Consider the following 18,785-nt stretch of genomic DNA (forward strand, 5'->3'; position numbering starts at 1 on the left):
CGGCAACATGCAGAAGTAACTCTTGAAGGGAAATTAAACTGGACAATTCCTTTCAACAAATCGAAAGCCATCGGCCATGCTAGCTGTGGCTTTTGGAAACAGATTTGCGGAAGGAGTATGCATTAATTGTGCTGGAATAACACTGATCTCAGCCTCGATCTCAGTTCTATCCCTCTCCAGGCTGCTATAACTTGGTGATAAGATCACATTGCTTATCTATTTTCTTCCACTCTAATAATAACCAGAGTCTGTCAAGTTCTGCTTTTTTTCTTTTTTAAAAAATAAAAAATTATAATTAGGGAAAATAAATGGAGCGTCATTTGTTTAACGTATCTGTTCTCGTCACGGAATGCTGTGAAGAAAACTGTTGCTGTTTTTTTTTAAAAGACGTTGCTCCTTATTCCTTAAAACAGGTATTAATTGCTAATGGGCCAGACAGCAGATGAAACAGAATAAACAGCAGCTGCAACAAATAACAAATGACCTCTTTGAATCAGAGACGTTCTGGTGACAATCACGCTTCTTGTTTTGGGTGTCAGTGCCTGTGTTCATTCAGCCTGGGGAAGCAAGAGGGCTAGGCGGACAAGAGAGGAATAAGGAGCCAGAAATAGTTGCCTGCTGACGAGATAAGGAAAGATAAAGACATTGATCTTCTGCGGTGCCTTTGGTACAGCACCCTTGATTCCACCATCGTCCTAACTAAGCCTAAGGAAATGTAATAATCAATTATTCACCTGTTCTACCTGCAGCCTCCATCCCTGCTTTCCTCTGTCATTTCTCTTATGTCTATTTTCTAGGTCAGCAGTGGGGGATCGTTGGCCCCTGGGTCTAATTAGACCCGGCAGGGGTCCTAATTTGGCCCATGAAATGGTTTCTTCAAAGCTACACCCACCTGCCTCACACCTGATGTTGGGTGAGTAAATTATGCGGCTGCCAAGGAACAATTGGGAAGCTTAAAGTGCACTTCTGATTGTTCCTTGTTCAAGTGGGGTTTGTATTCAGTGGCATTTCGATTGCGGTGCCAAATCCCAACTTGGGAACGCCCCAGCAGAGCAGCTGATCCTTGCCCAAAGTGAGATTTGCGGGCGCCGCCAGTCACCAGCGTTTCCAAAATCCTACATCTGTGCCTAGGGGGTTTGATTTCGAACCCCACAGGCAAAGGAAAACACTTCACCTGATTCTTTTCTTCTTATTTGGTGAATACTCGTGGCCAACTAAGATTGTCTTCCATGAAAACGGTCTTAACTGTGTGTCCGTAGGTGACTGTGGAGGCCAATTCTGGATCCGCATGTCCTTCCACAGTGGGGACACAGGTTTCCAGGCAGGAGTTGATTGCCAAAAAGCCTTCCTCTTAGGACATTTCTCCCTTTCGTTCTGAGTTCAAGAGTCTTCAGAGACCATCACACCTTGGGTAAAGACTGTTCTCCAATAGAAATGCTTGCAGGCCAGTGTTTCCCAATTGTCGGTGTTTATACTACATTTTTTAAGATTTGCCATTAAGATTTGCCTTGAGAAACCTCTTTTGTTGACCACTAGCATTAAGCTTTCCATTTTGAAGTTCGGAATAGAGTAGTTGCTTTGGAGGACGATAATCAGGCATCCGTACAACATGACCGGTCCAACGAAGTTGATGTTCAAGAATCATTGCTTTGACACTGGTGATCTTTGGTGATGTGTAAAAAATTTCTGAGACACCGTTGATGGAATCTTTTGAGGAGTTGGAGATGGCGTTTATAAGTGGTCCATGTTTCACAAGCGTACGGTAAGGTTGGTGGTACTGTTGCTCTATGTGCATCGGTACAATAGCTTTGTAAAAAAGAATGTTGGTTTCCCTGCAAATGTCCCAGTCCTCAAACGCACTGCACTTCAATCAGGAGAAATCTGCATTTGCAGAGTTATGGCGATGCTGGATTTCGGCATCAGTGTTGGCCCTTGTGGAAAGATAACTGTCCTGGTAGGAAGGTGATATCAGGAATTGGGCAAATGGGTGGCTGCACCTAGCTGTCAAAATACAGCGGTGCCTCGCAAGACGAAATTAATTCGTTCCGCGAGTTTTTTCATTGTACGAGTTTTTTTGTCTTGCGAAGCACCACTGCATTTAAACACTGACAACGGCAGGGAGGGGCGGGGAGAAGCAAGACAGCTGCTGCAGCCGGTACCTCAGACTCACCCGCGCGTTGTGGCCACCGTGCGACGCGGCTGCTGGAGGGCGGCGGGGCTCAGGAGCAAGACTCCAGGGAGAGAGAGGCGCTGGTGGCAACGGCTCTCTGAGGGGAGCGCGCGAGGGGGGTGGGCAGCGGCGTGAGGCACCAACCGTCAGCAGGAAGGTGGGAGGGAGCCGGAGGAGCGGGGAAGCGAGCGTGCGTGCGTGCAGTGCGCGTCGCCATGACACGAGAGGCAGGGCCGTTTCGTCTAGCGAAGCAAGCCCTTAGGAAAATCCGTCTTGCGAAGCACCTCAGAAAACAAAAAACCCTTTCGTCTAGCGAGTTTTTCGTCTTCCGAGGCATTCGTCTTGCGGGGTATCACTGTAGCATGTCAGGTTTAAGGGAGGTCAGGATCCAGACAGCTGGCTGGATTCTGTTCCTCACCCCCCCTCCCCATTTTTACCGTGTTAGCCCTCTGGGTCAGAGGCCTGTCCTATGGGTCAACATTTTGCATCAACTTGGATTTCTGTTTGCCAAGTATTTTATAATTGTTCTTATTTCTATACTGCACTGTGATCTTCGGGCAATTTGATATACAGTGTTTAGTTTCCATATCCTGAAAACTGAATTCACTCAGTTAGTGATAAAGCTACTTAAAAAACAACAACAACTATTCAGACATCAATCAACCGACAGTAAATTACATGGGGATCAATTAATTCACTTTGTTTGTTTGTTTGTTTTGCTGCTATGGCAATGAAAAAGGCCAGGGCAATAAAAAAAACCATACCGCTGGCAATGTCACTCAGTATGTAATTATATACAGAAAATTAAATAATAAGATAACACTAAGATAGAATGCAGGTGGCGCTCTGGTCTAAACCACAGAGCCTAGGGCTTGCCTGCCGATCAGAAGGTCGGCAGTTCGAATCCCCACGACGGGATGAGCTCCCGTTGCTTGGTCCCTGCTCCTGCCAACCTAGCAGTTCAAAAGCACACCAAAGTGCAAGTAGATAAATAGGTACCGCTCTGGTGGGGAGGTAAACGGCGTTTCCGTGTGCTGCTCTGATTCGCCAGAAGTGACTTAGTCATGCTGGCCACATGACCCGGAAGCTGTACGCCGGCTCCCTCGGCCAGTAAAGCAAGATGAGCGCCGCAACCCCAGAGTTGTCCGCGACTGGACCTAACGGTCAGGGGTCCCTTTACCTTTAAGATAGAACCACTTCTGAACACAATACTATGTATATTGAAAAACAAACTTTATTGCATTAAGTACATGTTAATATTTGTGCGTCCAAGGCATTTTCCTTGTCTGAGACAAAGGAGATGATTATTATTTTCCCCCTCTCTCCCTGCCTCCAACAACCTTTCCACACTCAGAAGCTGACCAGACTGGCTGTTGACTCTTAAGTTCACTATGGGGGTGGAGACGCTGCCCCCCCCGACCCCCCCCCCGAGGGTGGTGGGCTGCCTTATGGGACACAGGGCTGGCTGACATCACCCACCACTTTGCTGCCTGCCCCCCAGCACCTTGCCGCCTGAACCGGCTGCCTCAGTCTGCCTAATAGTAGTGCCAGCCCAGTATGCAAGCATCCCTGGCAAGGCTTAATAATTCTAATATCTCTGCAGTAATTACTGAGTGATAGCTGCCTCAGTGGGAAGAAATGGGAGGTGCCTGGACTACGCCCTGCCAGGCTCGACTGCACAAGAAATCTTCTTTCTGTCTGTCTCTTTTTTTTTGTGCTCCTTGGTGGGAGTTATCCCAGGCAGCAAAGGAAAGCTCTTTCTCTTTAATGTCGTTGACGTCAGAGATGCGAAACCATAGCAACTGTCCATCACGTTGGATGAGCACACGAGGAAAGGGGGAAGTGGGAGAGGAACCGCTCCAGTTCAAGCGAGGCTTCGGGGTGGTTGCAATGCACAATGGACGCATTTATTTTGTGACATTCAGAGTGGAGCCTTAAACGGAAAGAAAAGGGAAAGCGGGAAAACAAAAGAAGCAGAAAAGGAGAAGGAAAAAACGCAGCAGAGGCGCAGACGGCGACGCACAGGGAGGGAAATTCGCCAAGTCTTGTGAGTAGATCCCCTTGTCGATAATTGGATTGATTGATTGATTGGTGCTGGAACCGCGCTCGATCGCAGAAGCTGTCTGGCTGCAAAAAGCAGCTGCTCAGGGTCGCCCGAAAGAATCGCGTGCATTGCATCGGGAGTCGGGGGCTGGGGAACCGAAGTCCGGGTTCACTCCGGATTAAGGGGGCAAGCGGCTATTCGCATCCGTTTCCTAGCTAACAAAAGGCTCAGGCTGCTGCAAAAAAAGTGTGGCGACGCCCATTTGTAAAGAAAGACAATTCCGTGTGTGTCGTGTTTCCCCCCTCCCCACGGGGAACCCCCTGCATTAATAATGCGAATATCGATCCAGCCCGCGTTTTGCTTTTTGTTAGCGTGCGTGCATGAGATGCGCGGCTTCTTTGACTGCAAATGCGCAAAAAAAGGCGCCTTCCTTACTCAAGGAGGTGGTGGCGGCGGCGGCTTTTTAAAGGCACACCCAGATAGCCATGATTTCCCTCCCACCCCGGGACTTTCTCTGCAACCTCCCGGGTTTCGCGGAAATCCCAGGGGCGGATCAGAAGACAAATGTGGGCGTGACAGTGGCACACTGCCGCAATGAATGGTTGTGGCCAGACTGTATGTTGTTGGTGTCTTCTCACTCCCCCCCCCCCCATATTATTTCCTGGTTAAAAATGGGGAGGGGGCTTTAGATTCACAGCCAAATTTGCATGTCTCATTGTAACAACAACAACAACAACAATAATACCGTAGGCTGCTCATTCATTCACACGAGCTTATTGCCTCCCTTTTGCCACTGTGTGTGCTGGTGCGTCCTGCTACAACAAGTGGTTAGAATCCATGCCCTGATTCTCCAGGAAATTGTTAGGTTTAGCTTTTTAGCTGGCAAAAGGCATTCAAGTAATAATAATGACCATTAATGCCACTGTTCTTATTGACCCTTTGACGTATTCTCTGCTGTGTCTTGCTAATGTTGCGCTGATAAGCACGCTACTTTTTCCAGTCCGTTTTATGCCTCTGGTGAACTAGGCTGTTGTGCGGCAATGCCCATATCTCAAACCCCGTTACGCTTGTATCTTTAAACGTTGAAGAACTCAAACCCCTGCAAAAGGCAATCTTTGCAGGTTTCTTCAAGGCAACTGGCTGCCTTTGCTGGATGTGGTCTTTATGCGCCAACGGGTGCCGCACGTAAGAGCTGTTGCAAACGAGTATCTTGGCTGGGTCAGGTCTGTGAGTGGGTGGCCACCCTGTTATGTGGATCCTCTTTCCTCCTCCTCTCTCTGATAGGCACCACCAGAGCCAGCAGTCCGTTTGATAGGTGCAGTGGATGTGGCTGTGCTAGAATGCAGTGCAAGGCTGTGGATTGTGACCACTGTGTGGGAAGCGAGTAGTTACGTGGGAAAGGGGCTTAGTTCAAAGTGATGCTTTAGAATTGGGGCATTTGTCTCAGGTAAGCTGATGTTGCATCTCTTCAATTTATTGGCAAGGATGGGGTTGAGAACCCTGTTCTAGTTTGTAGTGAAAATTATACCTGGAAATCCTCTTTTGCTGTAGATTTCCCCCATTCCCTGCTGCAAGAGTTTAAAAAACCCAGCACAGGTACGAAAATGTTCTTGGTGTGTTTTAATTTAAATGTCAGTGCGTAGCCTTCAAAGATGAGGGATGAAGTTTGCACACTGCGTCTGGTAAGAAGAACGGGACTTGTTGCCTGTAGATGCTGGAGACCTAAATAAATAAATAAATAAATAAATAAATTCAGAGATATGCGTAGACAATATGGTGCCGTTCTCCAAACTACAACCAAACTAGGTACATTGCAGCAGAGGTGCCCTGCTGTATGAGTACCTCATGTGTCTCCTAGCATGATAAAGACAGTTTCCACCATATTGGTTCCTGTGAGTACAGACTGCAAGCGAGGTGGAATTATTAAATTCTCTATTGGAAAATTTCCTGTAAAAAAAAAAAATGTTGCGCGGTCTTTTGCACTGTACAGGCATAGGAAAGGCGAGGGGACATCTTCTGCCGGATTTGTTGCTGTGCCATATGTAGCGTATGTGCATAGCGTTGAACATGCGTGGGCTTCTTTGAACACGGGATCAAGGCCTTAGGAGGCAATTCTTGTGGTGTTAGGCAGTTGTTGTGGGACATCAAAACACATTTCGCATAGGGGGTTAACCTGCTTGTCTCAGGAGATAATAATGCCTCCTTTTTTTTTTTTCTAGCAAGGAAAAATTTATTCGCTCTGTTATTTCGTTAGAAGCTGAGTAATTCCCTGCTGCAAATCTGAATGGTGGGAGCACTCCTGAAGCCCTTTAAAAACATTTTGTAAATCTTCATCCTCGTCTTTTCTTTCTCTTACAAAGTTCCCATAGAAAAGGCAACCCTGTGCTTTGGATGAACATTCTCCATGTTCACATATTGCATGCATTGGGACTAAACTGCATGTGATGTTAAAATGCGGCACTTGCAGCTGCTTTCATCTTTACAAATGTGTAAATAGTGGCTTTTTGCGGGGGGGGGGGGGAATCAGGAGTGGGATTGCAGTTTGCAGTTTATGTGCTATAGTCCTGATAAAAATCCTCCTCCTAGCTGTGATTTACCCGAAACATTTTTTTTAACACTACTTTGAAGTTCTGGTGATTTAACCTTCTCTTAGCTATTCTATTATTTCCATTACATAATAATTATATATTACATTCATTCTGCTCTTCCTTTAAGGAGCTTAGGGCAAGGCATTTGATCCACGAACCCTCTCTTTATGCTCACAACAACCCTTTGGAGGAGGATAAATAAAGCTTTGGTGTGGATTTGAAGCTGGGTTTCTCAAGTCTTTTCCGACACAAGCCATTATTTGGAAAACACACACACACACAACTTAGCTATATGTGTGCTTTCTGGGACTGCATTCCCTTGAATAGAGTGGAACTTTTCCCCATGCAAACATGTGCTGGGTTACACTGTAAATGATTTTTGATTAAAGAATTGTTTTCTCTGTAGTTGATTGGAACTGACTTTCTGCCTGGCCAGTGAGGGCTCTGCATAACTCAACATCAGCATGCTCTTACAACCCTGTTAATGTGTAGCTCCAGGCTTAGGGCATATGCTTACTGCTGCTGTTACTGGCTCCATCCTCCATGTTGGACATTGCGTCATCCCTAGTCTCTGCCTCTACGCACTGAGTGCAGATCTCTGCAAAGTAGGGTACCCATTGGTACACCTCTGTGCATATTGTGCGGAAACTAGAATCATAGAGATGGAAGAGACCACAAGGGCCATCGAGTCCAACCCCCTGCCAAGCAGGAAACACCATCAGAGCACTCCTGACATATGGTTGTCAAGCCTCTGCTTAAAGACCTCCAAAGAAGGGGACTCCACCACACTCCTTGGCAGCAAATTCCACTGTCAAACAGCTCTTACTGTCAGGAAGTTCTTCCTAATGTTTAGGTGGAATCTTCTTTCTTGTAGTTTGGATCCATTGCTCCGTGTCCGCTTCTCTGGAGCAGCAGAAAACAATCTTTCTCCCTCCTCTATATGACATCCTTTTATATATTTGAACAAGGCTATCATATCACCCCTTAACCTCCTCTTCTCCAGGCTAAACATACCCAGCTCCCTTAGCCGTTCCTCATAAGGCATCGTTTCCAGGCCTTTGACCATTTTGGTTGCCCTCCTCTGGACATGTTCCAGTTTGTCAGTGTCCTCCTTGAACTGTGGTGCCCAGAACTGGACACAATGTGCACAGTGTTGTACATGTGTAGGCTTCTTTGAACACGTCTGCACTCAGAGATCCACAATGCAAAGACCACATTTTACATGCGGCTCAAATGCCGTACAGAACCCAATCCTAGTTTTGCTTACTTAGAAGTAAGACCCATTTCATTTCAGGAAGGCTTATTTCAAGTATATGGGAGTCTAGTGCTATGTATGTTTGCTTACAAGAAAAAATATTTTTAGATGTTTCGTATATGGTGGTTTTATGGTTTGTAACTTGCATTTTGAATAATTGAATAATTTTGAATAATTTTTTTATATGTTGCGTACTAGGGAGGGTTAATCTCTGTAAAGCAGCTTCATAGGTACTGAAATAAATATCAGTACTTGTACCTACTCATAAGTAGTAAAACCTATTAAATTTAATGTGGCTTATTCCCAAATAAGAGTTTACAACCTTACTCCTGGGTACGGGCGAACATAGAGAAATAAATCTCAGTTAATTATGTAAGTTTTAGTTGACAAAATGTATGAAACAAAGTATCTTTGCATATTTAAAAGGTTCTAAAGGAAAAGAAGCACACTGAGTGACCAATACAGACGGGGCCTTTTCTGTAGTGGCACCTGGACAATGGAATAGTCTCCCCAGAGAGGCTTGCCTGGTGCTTTCTTTACAGTCTTTTTGGTGCCAGATGAAGATATTTTTATTCACTCGGGCTTTTTTAATTGCCCTTTAAGTCTGGGCTGTATATTGTTTTATGCTGACTCTGTTGTAATGAAGTTTTTTTTTGCTCTTTCTTATTGTTGGTTTTAATTAGTATGCTGTCTTTTAAATATTTTTTTCTGTAAGGTATCCAGGAAATATTTATTGAGAGATAAATGGACCTTGGCAGACATCATCTTAACAGATGCTTTCCTATTTCTCTCCCACATGGGGAGGGAATGCCTTTTCTCTTATAGCAATTATTTTAATACCTATATTTAAAACTATATATGCATTTGCTGCCAGATAAATGGGGGGCGGGAGGCATGGGTGTAGTCAGGGGGGGCAGGGAGGGGCAGCTGCCCCTCCAGATCAAGTCAAACAATAGGAATACTTAACTGAGCAATCATGTTGGTTCTGCCCCCCTAACAAAAGTCTTGGCTACGCCCATGGGGGGAGGTCAAGAGCACATCAATCGAAGTGTTTTATCTACCAAGGCTGCAAACCTGTGCATTGGGAGGAATCCCCATTGAACATATAGGGTTGTGTTGCAAATGATGTAGCTGTTCTCAGAAGTAAGACCCAGTGACTTAAGTGACACTTACTCTCCCGTAAGGAAGGAGGCATAGAATCAAATTCTGAAGCTGCGTAGCTCTGTATACCAATTGTGGGAAGGAGGGAAGCAGTCACAGGAGAGGGCTATTTCCATCCTGTGGGGCTAGCCCAAGATATTTTAGCCTCTGAGGCGAACCACAAAATGTCGCTCATCCCCTGCAAAGGAAGAAGGGATGAATGAAGATTTACATTGGGAACCAGGGGAGAAATTATTATTATTATTATTATTATTATTATTATTATTATTATTTTATACTCCGCCACTCTGGGCGGCTTCCAACAAAATATTAAAATACAATAGTCTATTAAACATTAAAAGCTTCCCTAAACAGGGCTGCCTTCAGATGTCTTCTAAAAGTCTGGTAGTTGTTTTTCTCTTTGACATCTGGTGGGAGGGCGGGTGCCACTACCAAGAAGGCCCTCTGCCTGGTTCCCTGTAACTTGGCTTCTTGCAGTGGGGGGACCGCCAGAAGGCCCTCGGAGCTGGACCTCAGTGTCCGGGCAGAACGATGGGGGTGGAGATGCTCCTTCAGGTATACTGGGCAGAGGCTGTTTAGGGCTTTAAAGGTCAGCACCAACACTTTGAATTGTGCTCGGAAATGTAAAGATCTACACTGGGATCTGCTGCCCCTGTAGATCCTGCTGCCCGAGGCGGTAACCTCAATATGCCTAATGGCTGGGCTGGCCCTGCCATCCTGCCCAGCTTGTGGCCATCTAGTCAGCCCATAGCTGTCAACTTTCAGATTTGAAAATAAGGGATCAGCAGCCTCGAAAATAAGGGATCAGCAGCCTTACCTGTCCCGGGGACAGTCTATGGGTTATCTAACAAGCCAGGATAGCAGCGGGAAACAGCGCTAGAATAAGGGAATTTCCTGCAAAAAAAGGGAAGGTTGAGTCAGCCACAATGGGGGAACAAAGACCTTTGCCTCGGTCTGATCCAGCCAGGCTTTTCTTATTCACCCTTCTTGCAAACCGTTCATATGTTGTGCTTTTAGGTTGGGCTGGAAAACAGATGGTGTACTGGTTAGTGTTGGGACTAGGATTTGGGGAGACCGGAGTTCATATCCCCACTTGGCCATTAAAATGCTGGGCGGGGGGGGGGAGACTTTGGGGGGGCAGTCATTGCCCCTCACCTAACCTTTGTCGTTGTTGTTACTGTAGCACGCCTTTCCCATTGCTGGGGGCTCGAGGCGGCTTACAGCTAAACGTGACCCTACCTCACAGAGTTGTTGGAGGAAATACATTAAAAAAAACACACGCTTCAACTGTTGCGTGTTTACTCAGAAGCAAGCCCCGGGAAGGTGAATGAGGCTGACTACTCTCTAGTTAACAAAACACCTCCACAGTCGAGTGTGAGGGTGTGAGTTTGCTGGGCTCGTAGCAGGGAGAGAGGGCCCCGCTCAAGCCAGCGTGTGGGCTGGTCCATTTAGAACTGTGGCGGGGGTGGTGTTGGTGGAAGGGAAGCCCTCCCGATAACGGAACAAGGAAACTTGGGCGGTTACCACAGGGGCATCGCCGTGACGAGACACTGGGGAAGGAAAAAAGCGGGCGAGGGGAGGGAGGAAACGGGGCGTGGCCTCCTGGAAAACTTATAGCCGCGGGCGGCGCCCTGATTGGCTGCTCCGCCGTCCGAAGGGGCCGGGGAAGAGCGAGCGGCTGACGGGAGCGCGTTGGCCACGCCCCTTCTCTCGCCCTCGGTCCCGCTCAAGCTTTCGGCGTTCGGCCCGGCTCTCTTGTCCCTTCGCCGTCTCCTTCCGCCCGCTCGGGGGAAAGTAAAAGGTGGGTGTGCGGCGGCCGTCTGCCTCCGCGGCTTCGGGGTTTTCTCTGTGAGGGCGAGACGCCCCCCCTCCCGCGCGCGCCTCTTTCCCGCCCTTTTCAGTGATTGGCGTCTGGGGCTGGAGGTGGGTAGGGGGAGAAGGAAGGAGGACCCCCCCCCACCGCTGTGGGAGAAGCTGTGGGGAGAGGGAGCCCCCTGGATACTTGAGGGCTGGTGGGGGGTGGGCATTGGGAAACCTGTGTTACCTGCCCTCCAGGTACTGCTGGACTACAACTCCTATCAGCCCCTGGGGCCGCCCAGCAATGCCTGGAGGGCCACATGGGCTCATAGACTTGTGAGGGTCATCTAGTCCAGGCTTCCTCAACCTCGGCCCTCCAGATGTTTTGAGACTACAACTCCCATCATCCCTGACCACTCGTCCTGCTCGCTAAGGATCATGGGAGTTGTAGGCCAAAAACATCTGGAGGGCTGAGGTTGAGGAAGTCTGACCTAGTCCAACCCCCTGCGAGGCAGGAATCTTCTGCCCATCTTAGGGCTCGAACCCACAACCCTGAGATCTCATGCTCTACCAGCTGAGCTGTTCCATTTTTATTTTTTTTTTACAGCTTCCCAGTCCTTTCCCTCTAGCTTGCACACATGACATGCCTTACAGCCCCGCCCTGTGCATGTTTGCTCAGAAGTCGAATCCATTCAGTCCTCTGGAACCTGGGCTCTGCAGCACTGAAGTGCCCGTGTGGAAATATTAGTGGCTAGTTTGCCTTGGAGCGGTTCAGGTTGTTATTCAGTGGCGAAACTGGCTTGTCACTCTTGCTTTAACCTTACCTTACGGAGTGGTTGTGAGGTGTAAAGGGTGGGTTGTAAATGCTTCATAAGCCTCATTGAATGCAGTTGGGTTTACATCTGAGTAAAACATACGTTAAGGTTAGGATGTTGGTGCCAAGCAAGAGCCTATTCTGCGTTCCAAATGGTCTGGATTCACTCTTATGGTTATCTTTGTATGATGTAGTTGGTCTGAGAGCAACTCTCTTGTCCCGATGGTCCTGGAAGAGTTGTTGGTCAGCCTTACGGCGTTGGTTTCTATAAGATAACTTCTACTAAAATACCACGTCATTGATACAGAACAGGTTAATAGTCTCTCCCCCCCCCCCCCCAGCTTTGAGACATTGTGTTCTTTGAGAGCATTTTGTTTTTATTCCTTTGTTGGATGCCTTATCAACTTTTGTGAGCAGAGTGAGCAATTTATTATTTATTTAAAGAATGGGTTAGAACCTTCATTTTATTCATAATCATGTGTGGGTGTATATGGAAAGGATGAGTTAAAAAATAAAATAAAACAACCTGCTTTGCTATTCTTTAACCACTTTCATGCCTCATCTATGGGATTGTGCTCAGATTCTATCTGGGGTAACTGCTGTCTTTTGATTCCCATGTTCTCTTCCAGTGTTTATAGACTTGTTACCTGTGGATAGAGTGGGTTTCAGAAGATAGCTAAAGGATTTTAAGCATGCATCCTTGGATGATAGATGGGGAAGAAGAGAGTGGAAGAGTCGATGTTAAAAAGGCTAATGGGATTATCTTGGTCAAAACTTCTGGTTTTCTCATATCACTGCAAAAAGCAGGGAAGCCCATTCCATGACACTTGTGTATTAAAAGTACATCATATGTTAGTGGGAGGCAGAAAAGCAATTTTCACCTTTTTTTTTTTAATAGAGTAAAAGTATCATAGAATTGTAGAGTTGGAGGGGACCACAAGGGAAATCTAGTTCAACCCCCTGCAATACAGGAATCTTTTGCCTGACGTGGGGCTCAAACCCACGGCCCTGAGATTAGCAGGTGTAGCCAAAAGAGAGAGGGATAATACACATCTCTCACAAGACTTGCTTTATATGTTGATGGTGGTGTGTAAAGTTTTGCAAAAAGGACATCTGATTACTAGGCAGAAAAGATGTTGAAAGTCAGGTCATGTGAACCAACCCGGACCCTGTGCTCTTCATCAGAGGCCCTTCTCCCTGTGTCCTCTCTGACTGAGGTAGAAGGGTGGCAACACAAGAACAGGCCTTCACAGTGGTGGCTCCCCATTTATAGAATGTTGTCCCCAGGGGGGCGTGTCTGGCACCCTCACTATCTGTGATGCAAAGGTTAAATTGGATCATTTTTTATATACAGTGGTACCTTGGTACTCTTAATGGCTTGGCTCCTGAACAAACTGTCTTCTGAACGCCGCAAACCCAGAAGTGAGTGTTCCAGTTTACGAACGTTTTTCCGAAGCCGAACGTCCGACGTGGCTCTCAGTTGAGTGCAGGAAGCTCCTGCAGCTAATTGGAAGCCACGTCTTAATTTTCAAACGGTTTTGGGAATCGAATGGACTCTCGGAACAGATTAAGTTCTAGAACAAAGGTACCACTGTATATGTTACATCTGTATTTTAGCTTGTTTAAAACTTGTTTTTACTATTAATTTTTATATGCTACTTTGGGATTCATTTTTGGGGTGTGTGTGTGTGTGGAAAAGAGACTAATAAATACAAAAATAATAAAAAGGTGTAATTGCTGGTAATTGCAAGCTGCCTTTTACTTGTGGTAAAACTGGCTGATGGCATAGAGGATGTTACTCAGCATGAGGAATAGATAGGCATGGGGTGTTGACATATCAAATCCTGGATATGGTATCTCACAAAATCCTGTGATCTCTGGTGGGTTAAGAGGAAAATTAGTATACACATTTAGTAATGGCTTGGTATTGCGCTAAATAGATTTAAGAGTATATACAGGGTAGCAAGTGATGAGTTACGACTAACACATGGTTTTATAAATCATCCAGAGCCATCATATGGGGCAATAGTACAAATTGTACAACGTTTCTAGTGTTTACATCGGTTTTGAAATTTCAGTGTTGTAGTAGCTAATTTCTTTGGGAAGCCAGTACTTTCCTTAAGTGTGCCTGGTTCATAATATTAGATAGTCCATGCATGAATGAAACTACATATGATTCCTTTCCTTACTCCCACCTCCATTACTCCAGTACTGAATGGGTGTGTTTTCCCTTTGCTTAGGGTAGTTTATTTCCTTTAGTCTAGTGAGCAGGCAGTTCAGGAGAAGCAAGCAGGAATCCATTATAGTGCAGTACAGCCCGCAGTCTCTTGATGCTTTCCTGGACTGCCACAAAACCTTACTGCTTAGATCACTTTTGGCATCAGTTTAGCCATCCATGCTGCATCATTAGTGTCACAGTTTGAAAAGGGTTAACTGTTGGGAAATGGTTAACCATTCCTGCCATAGGAAAAGTCGCTCACATTTGAGTGCATGAACTTGGTGTAAATTAAATCGTCTCTTTACATGCATGCATGCTGATAGCAATGGATCCAAACTACAAGAAAGAAGATTCCACCTAAACATTAGGAAGAACTTCCTGACAGTAAGAGCTGTTCGACAGTGGAATTTGCTGCCAAGGAGTGTGGTGGAGTCTCCTTCTTTGGAGGTCTTTAAGCAGAGGCTTGACAACCATATGTCAGGAGTGCTCTGATGGTGTTTCCTGCTTGGCAGGGGTTGGACTCGATGGCCCTTGTGGTCTCTTCCAACTCTATGATTCTATGATTCTAACCTGATGAAGGGCGGTATAGAAATTTAATAAAGAAATAATAATAATAATAATCTGATAATACTAGTTGTGAGTGATATATATTGCACTGATCAGCTGGGCAGAACATAAAGGACCAGTTTTGCCCAGATTTGGTGACTCTTATGTAAAACCTGATAGTGAAGAACATGAGGATAAAACTTTAAGTACAGAACCATCCTACTTGTAGTTCAGAATATACTGAGGAGGAGAAAAGGCCAACTAACAGCCTGGATCCACTTCCCTTTTTCTAAACAAATTTATCTGACCTCTGATGGCCGTAGCATTTTTTTTTATTATGTTGTAAAAATCTCTTCGTTAGTTTTGCCTGTAAGAGTAGTCTACAGTGGCTACCTGTCAACCATTCGAAGAGAGGAAGCTGTTCTGCACCAGGTTCTGAGAGCAACGATAGTCAGGGCTTGAAAATGTTGGCCTTGCATACGTATATCTGGATTTCTTCACATGTTCCGTTGGACTTAAGAAATGGGAAACTGCAGCTTGCTGGTAATTATGCAAAGCACTGGATTTAGTGTAGCCACCAGATTGGCAGTAAGAATCCTTCTCTAACACTGACCTAGCCAAGGGGAGCAGAACTAGAATAAATCTAGCGCTACACCTGTTGGGTATTTGTTAGAGGTTTATCTTTATTCCCCATTGTGGAATCAAAGCCCCATTAATTTCACTTTGCTGTAAGAGATGCTTATCCTAGGGTGTGTTTGTGTGTCTGCGTGCATTCCTGTATGTGATATACAGTGGTACCTCGGGTTACATATGCCTCAGGTTACAGACGCTTCAGGTTACAGACCCTGGTAAGCCAGAAATAGTGCCTCGGGTTAAGTACTTTGCTTCAGGATGAGAACAGAATGTGGCTGACAAAATGTTGAACCTATTGAATAGAAACCCCTGACATCACTGATGATGAGCAATGCTGTCCGCATATCGCATTGGAACCTTAATGTGAATCTTGGCTTGAAATGATGTGCGCATGTGTGAGATCAGTAGGTGCTCAGAAACTGAAAGTCTTGAAACTGCAAGTAGCCACTTGTCAATTTTACACCCAGCAGTGCGTCTTCATATGGATCCCAAACACACATATTTTCCCTGTTCATGGGAATTATCTCAGTGCAGCATGTGTGAAGTTGACCTTAGTGACCTGGAGCACTTTGAGAATTGAGATTATGTGGGGAGTTGCCAATAGTATAGATTTTAGTCTAAAGGAAGCATTTAGCAAAATTATAATTGTTAGTAGCTATACCTGTTGAGCCATGCAAAGTAGATTACCCACCGTGCCTGTCCCTTTTCTGAAATTTTGATCATGTGGCTAAAGCCTTTGAAGAAGTTTCCATTTATTTCCATCTATTTGTATGTAAAAAGTAAAGGTAATAAGATATCTTGATTTGGAGCAAAGTTCTACTTCGTATATTTAGTTGTTTTCTAAGCTAATATTTTAAGATATGTGGGATTTGTGACATGAGTAACATTTTAAAGACATTGCACTTTTACCTTGTGGTAAGGCAAGGGCAATCGGTTCCATGATTTCCCAGTGATTTACTCATGGTTTTAGCATCCTTTATGTTTGATGCTTAGTGCTGTCATGACTTAATGAAAATTTTTTGTTTGGGGGTTAGAAATGACAAAGTGGTTAAATATGCAGACACAGGTTTGCGTTTTAAAGCTTGGACTGAATATATATTTGTAATGCTGCACTGATGGTACATGCAGAGAACAACAATCCCAGACGTGCTAACATGTGTCGCGTCCATGGTGAGTCACAGCAGAGCAATGTTTCCGTGAAGGCTTTCTGAAGCTACAGATTGTTGTTTATCAGTAAATGTTTGGTACAAAATATTTACTAATATTGCCCTTCCTTAAGGAAACTTGGCTCAGCTTATTTGCCCCAGGGTCGGTCTCTCTCTCCCTCTCTCCCTCTGTCTTATGTAGGTATTAATCAGGACACATGTCTGCTTGACTTCAACTTTTTTTAAGTTAAAATGTGGATCTATTAGTTCTATGAAGGTAGCTAACAGAACATTTTAAATTCATCCTGCAAATTAAAGCAGGAATAAAAAAGGACAGCTGAGTGTTACAAACAAGAAAAGACACACAAAAAAGGCAGAAACCTCAACATTATAGACATGCAGCCATGCACTGCAGCAGCCACCATCACCTGGTGTTCCAGGTAACCAACTGTTATATTCAGAATTTTGCGAGAACCCACCAGCAGGCCTTAAATACAAGTAATTTAATCTAAGGCACTGTTCTTCAACTGGTGGGTTGGAACCCGCTAATGGGTCATGGTCTGATCGCAAGTGGCTCCAACAGAAGCACAACCACTATGCAAATATGTTGTAAAAGATTAAGAAATGGGTCCCCAAATTCATTTTTTAGTTAAAAGTGTGTCCTGGATCTGAAAAGGCTTAAGATACTTTTATCTAAGTGAAAGGAGTCCTTCTTGATACAGTGAGTGATCTGGGAGTACCATATACTGTACAAATAAGGACTCATTTCTCTTAGATGAAACTACCGTATTTTTCGCCCTATAAGACGCACTTTTTCCCCTCCAAAAATGAAGGGGAAATCTGGGTGCGTCCTATGGGGCGAATGCAGGCATCGCGGACCTCTCCGCCAGCAGCGGGAGCGCTCCCGCTGCTGGCGGAGGGGTGCCTGCATGCTGAAGCCTGCGCGCGCTGAGCTCAGCGCGTCCAGGCTTCGCGGACCTCTCCGCCAGCAGCGGGAGCGCTCCCGCTGCTGGCGGAGGGGTGCCTGCATGCTGGAGCCTGCGCGCGCTGAGCTCAGCGCGTCCAGGCTTCGCGGACCTCTCCGCCAGCAGCGGGAGCGCTCCCGCTGCTGGCGGAGGGGTGCCTGCATGCTGAAGCCTGCGCGCGCTGAGCTCAGCGCGTCCAGGCTTTGCGGACCTCTCCGCTAGCAGCGGGAGCCAGCACTGGGCTCCCACGGCTTGCAGAGAGCTGCCTGTTTGGGGGCTGGGGTCGGGGGAAGCTCGGGCTTCCCCAACCCCGCGCCTGGGGGGGAAATAATTTTTTTCCTTTATTTCCCCCCAAAAGAACTAGGTGCGCCTTATGGGACGGTGCGTCCTATAGGGCGAAAAATACGGTACCTATATTTTATCTTTTCTGCTTATGTCTTAGTGGGAATCCCCCCTGTTTAGGGATAAACCTCTTTCTCTTTATAGGACCAGGACCTTAGTGGAAAACATGCTTTGCAACTGAGGGGTGTATTGATGAGTCCTGGGACGACAGCCAGAAGAAAAGGACAAGGACATAGTCATGGAAAACTAGGAGGAGGAAAGAGTAAAACAGTCATAGTGGGTTGAGACGACTCAAGGGAGATCTAAAGATAGGGTTGAGTGAAGCTGAGGATATAGCTGCCTATCCAAGGAATACAGGAGCAGGAACTGGGAAGTGAAGAACGGTCCAGAACGGGGGATAGGTAGGGGAATGGGAACTATATTGACTCAGAACAGAATAGCACATGTTTTAAGGAGAGTGGTGGATGCGAGTTATCTGATTTTAAGCTAACACGTCTTGTCAGTGAGAACAGGTTGGATGAGCCTTGCTTACGCAGAGGATTTGTAGTTATCTAGACACTCAGTGGGATGATGGTGGTGCATGGTATCTGGTGCTTTCTTCCTAATCCCAAATTCATGGATTTGGGACTCTTTGTCCATGATATGCTATTGTTGATAGCTTTAAGGAAGTGTGCAGTTTGTGGACTGAGACTTCTTTCCCCCATCAGATTATTGAGGAGGGGTTAAAGGTAAAGGACCCCTGGACGATTAAGTCCAGCCAAAGGTGACTATGGGGTATGGCGCTCATCTTGCTTTCCAGGCCAAGGGAGCCGGTGTTGGTCCACAGACAGCTTACAGACAGCTTTCTGGGTCATGTGGCCAGCATGACTAAATTGCTACTGGTGCATGGAGAGCCGTGATGAGTTCCAGAGTTCAGCGATACCTATTTATCTACTTGCACTGTTATGCTTTCGAACTGCTAGGTTGGCAGAAGATGAAACGGAGCAACAGGAGCTCACCCCGTCGCACAGATTTGAACTGCTGGCCTTCTGATTGGCAAGCCGAAGAGGCTCAGTGGTTTAGACCACAGCGCCACCCGCGTCCCCTTATGGAGGAGAAAGGTGCCAC

The 18,785-nt window shown here is 46.1% G+C and overlaps 1 protein-coding gene across 4 annotated transcripts in view; it reads left to right on the plus strand.

The window, feature by feature from the left end:
* Nucleotides 1–3,875: 3,875 nt before the first annotated feature.
* Nucleotides 3,876–18,785, plus strand: part of GNB4 (G protein subunit beta 4) — a 41,218-nt gene continuing 26,308 nt past the window's right edge. For 2 of the 4 annotated variants that reach the window (XR_014511759.1, XM_083442393.1), the window contains exon 1: nt 3,876–4,217. The gene's annotated coding sequence lies outside the window, so the exon portion shown is untranslated. Of the gene's footprint in view, nt 4,218–10,897; nt 11,020–18,785 lie in introns of those variants that run through there. The other 2 variants (XR_014511760.1, XM_083442394.1) reach the window with 1 other exon arrangement.

This window comes from Podarcis tiliguerta (genome assembly GCF_965153285.1).
Source record: "Podarcis tiliguerta genome assembly, chromosome: 5".
In the NCBI taxonomy this organism is placed as follows: domain Eukaryota; kingdom Metazoa; phylum Chordata; class Lepidosauria; order Squamata; family Lacertidae; genus Podarcis; species Podarcis tiliguerta.